We start from the raw sequence: 4,358 nt of genomic DNA, 5'->3' as shown, positions 1-4,358 counted from the left end.
CTGCACAGTTCATGCTCAAGAAAAATTTTTAAAATAAAACTTTTTTTTTTTTTCAAACTCCTGAGAGAGATTTTGTCTCCAGATCTCAGCCATTTCTTTCTTTGGGAAAATCTTTTTGCACCATCTCACTGGCCTTGGATGAGACCTTTGTTGACTTCAGTCGAGAGGAATGCTGAAGGGCACCTCTTTTCAGCCAGTCGCAGATACTAATTGGAAACTGCCCTTTTAAGTATAATGTAATGTTTACTGCGTCTCCTCGTTAATGAGTGCAGGCCAACCTCTCTTGGCATGAAAAAAAAAAGTGGGAGGAAGAAGAGTTATGCTTCTGCTCTGTATGAGTTGGGATGCACACAATATTTTCCTTCTTGGGGTTCAGTCGATCTTAGTTCCAGGCTGGTTTAGGTCACAAGTGAGGAAAGGTTAATGGCGCTCATCCAGTCCCTAGTAGCTGTTTGTATTGTACATATCACAAACACACAGATTGAAAAGCAGGGCCGAAGTGGAGATGCCAAAAGAGCTCAGCGTGTTGGCTGTATTTGAGGTGCTCAGCATTTTTCAAAATCTGACCTTATTTACATGCAACTTATTTAGGGGTCATTAGAGGAGGTTTTGGAACAAATATAAACAGTATACAAATATAAATTAAACAGTAATAGGTCACCAGGAACAGATAGGATTCACCCATGAGTTGTGAAGGAACTCAAATATGAAATTGCAGAACTGTGGTATGTAACCTATTGCTTAAATCAGCCTCTGTACCAGATCTGTACTGGAGGATCATTAATGTGACATCAGGTTTTTTTAAAAGGCTCCAGAGGCGATTCTGGCAATTCCGGCAATTCCAGGCCAGTCAGCCTAACTTCAGTACCAGGCAAATTTGTAGAAACTACAATAAAGAACAAAATTATCAGACACACAGATGAACACAATTTGTTGGAGAAGAGGCAACACAGCTTTCGTAAAGGGAAATCATGCCTCACCAATCTATTAGAATTTTTTTGAGGGGGTCAACAAGCCTGTGGATAAGGGCGATCCAGTGGATGTAGTGTGCTTGAACTTTCAGAAACCCTTTGACAAGGTCCCTCCCCAAAGACTCTTAAGCAAAGTAAGCAGTCATGGGATGAGAGGGAAGGTCCTCTCATGGGTCAGTAACAGGTTAAAAGACAGGAAACAAAGGGGACAAATAAATGGTCAGTTTTCACAGTGGAGAGATAAATAGCAGGGTCCCCCAAGGATCTGTACTGGGACAAGTACTGTTCAACATATTCATAAATGATCTGGGAAAGGGGCAAACAGTGAGGTGACAAAATCTGCAGATGATACAAAGCTACTCCAGATAAGTACAAAGCGACCTGAAGAGTTACAAAGGGAACTCACTAAACTGGGTGACTGAGCGACAAAATTGCAGATGAAATTCAAATGTTGATAAATACAATGTAATGCACATTGGAAAACATAATCCCAACTATACATGGAAAATGATAGAGTCTAAGTTATCTATTACCACTCAGGAAAGAGATTTTGGAGTTATTGTGGATAGTTCTCTGAACACATCTGCTCAATGTGCAGCAGCAGACAAAAAAAGCTAAGAGTGTTAGGAACCGTCAGGAAAGGGATTGATGATAAAACAGAAACTATCATAATGCTACTACATAAATCCATGGTACACCCATACCTTGAATACTGCATATAGTTCTTGTGGCCCGAGCTCAAAAAATGATATATTAGAATTGGCAAAGGTGCAGAGAAAGGCACCAGATGGAACAGCTTCCATATGAGGAAGGATTAAAAAGACAGGGGCTGTTCAGCGTAGAAAAGAGACAGCTAAGGGGGGGGATGTGATCGATGTCTATAAAATCATGAATCGTGGAGAAAGTGATTAGGGAAGTGTTATTTACCCCTTCACCTAACACAAGAACCAGGGGTCACCCAGTAAATTAATAGGCAACAGGTTTAAAACAAACATAAGGAAGTACTTCTTCACACATGCACCGTCAACTTTAGAGCTCTTTTCCATGGGATGTTGTGAAGGCCAAAGAGTATAACTGGGTTCAAAAGAGAACTAGATAAATTCATGGCAGATAGCCATTGAAGGACCTATCAGCCAAGATGGTCAGGGATGCAACCCCATGGTCTGCCTTGTCCCTAAACCTCCAACTTGCAGAAGCTGGGACTGGACAACAGGGAGTGAATCCCTCAATAATTGCACTGTTCTGTTAATTCCCTCTGAAGTGTCTGGCTCAGGCCACAGTCGGAAGACCGCATACTGGGCGAGATGGACCCAGTATGGCCATTCCCATGTTCTCATGCATTAATGGGTGCTGCGCTCCTGAAAATCTGTCCTGGTCAGGGATGCTGAGCATGTCTGAAAATAAGGCCCTGAGCTCTTTTGAAAAATCTAGTCCTTAACAAAGACCAAAGACTGATCAGGCCAGGCTTGGGGTGTATTGGGAGAGCTATGTGCCTGTCAGGACTGGAATGGCAGCGGATGCTTCACATCAGGAGTGAGGGACATAGGCAGAGCTGGGTGGGAGCATGGAACTGAACGGCTGGGAGTGGCCATAAGTCAGGACCTAGATGTACAGGCAAAGCCAGCAAGAGGAGAGGACAGGAAGCTTTCATGGCACTTACTTATGCCAGCTCTGACTCTAAGCAAAACAACTAGTCCCTCCCTTTTATGAGCTGACTTCACTAACTCCCTGGCAACAGAGCAAAACATCTGCACTGTCTGGGCTGGGCAGTAGAGTGACATCAAAATTTCTGCATTGAGACAGGATTTAACACTGAAAGATCTTTTCATGGGGGTCAGATGTTTCATGGCCAGATTCCCCAAAATGAAGTGGACCTAGGGTTCCATCTTGTGGCCATTTGTGATTATTGCAGTGCCTTATTCCCATATCATATGGTTTTTCCAGGGGATTAAAACATATCCCATGTTGAGTGCCACTCCTGGTGAAAGATAGGAACCCAAAATAATCAGGCAAAAATAAACTTCCATCCAGAGCTACACATAAATATGTGGTTCTCATTTTTTGTGAAGGGCCCCATTTTGGAAAGAAGCAGAAACTGTCCGATGTCACATACAAATTCTCCTGTATTGACAGCCCTCTCCAAGGACTACTTTTGCTTCTGAGATTTGCTTAGAGAGCTGCTAGCAGCAGCTGAGCCTCCTGCTCTGTGAGAATAGATACATGAATTTCTCTATCAGATTATCTAAATATAGTACAATGACATTGCGCACCTTTACAAGTCATTTTACCAACTCAGTATGTATATACTACCTTGGAATTTTGCTCTAGAGCCAGCAGTAGCTGAAATTATAGCCTCATTTGCCACACACAATCCCTTACCCAGCCCCAATTGCACCTACTCATATCTATACAGTTCCCTGAACTGGGTGAATTAGTGGAATAGCTCATCACAAACAGGCCAGCATGGGATTGTCACATCACCATAGTAAAGAATCACTTACCTGAGACCCTCTGACACACCCATATGCTCACCAAACATTCTCCTTCTTTCTTTGAGTATCTTTGATTCAGCAGCTGGGGAAACAGGCTGTGGTCTTCCAAGCCTCTCCAGGTAACCGCAATAGCACCCTGCTAAGTCCCTAGTTGCTGGCCTCTGTTCACACAGCTGTAGCCTTAGAAACATCAGAGCAGTAATTGGAGAAGTGGTGAATAGAGGCCTAAGTCCCCACCTGGTGGGAATCAGCATTAAAGCCAATGGAGCTATGCTGATTTACAGCAGCTGAAGAGCTGGTCAGAGTCTTTAGACCCTGGAAAGTGCCCATCTGTGGATTATCCCAGATCCACAATGAGCGTGTTATGCAGTTTATACAGTTTTGGCCCTCTGAGGACAGAGCAGGTTTGAAGATCTGCTCTAAACTTTTCTCATTGTGAGGAACTGCAGCAGTTCTGTATGCTGATTTCTCCTCGCCTTGGCCTGCCTTAGCTGAGAGGAGCAGTGGGGTGAAGGCGGGAGAGCTGTGAGCCAGGGAGGAGGAAGAAGGAGCCTTGGCTGCCTGCACAGAAGCTCTGAGAGCAGCCAGCAGGGGCAACAAAGCTGGCACCATGGCTCATTGCTGCCTGCAGCTCTGTTTAGAAGTGACATTTCCACTGGGGCGGCTCAGAGTGACAGCAGGGGCTAATGTCTCTCCGGGTGACCCTTATTAGGCAAGAGGGAGGGGACAGTGGGAATCCTGGAGACCCCTTTTGCAGGAATAACCGCTGGCAGGAGCTGCCTTTAACCAGCAGCCTCTCTAAGTGCCTCCCCCCGAAGTGTTGGAAGGAATTTCACTCAGAATAAGCCACCCCCACACACAAACTTGGGGCAGGTAATTCTTTCTGAGGCTGCAC

The sequence above is a fragment of the Natator depressus genome, chromosome 8, assembly GCF_965152275.1.
Source record: "Natator depressus isolate rNatDep1 chromosome 8, rNatDep2.hap1, whole genome shotgun sequence".
Classification (NCBI taxonomy): Eukaryota; Metazoa; Chordata; order Testudines; family Cheloniidae; genus Natator; species Natator depressus.
This window is presented reverse-complemented; position numbering follows the sequence as displayed.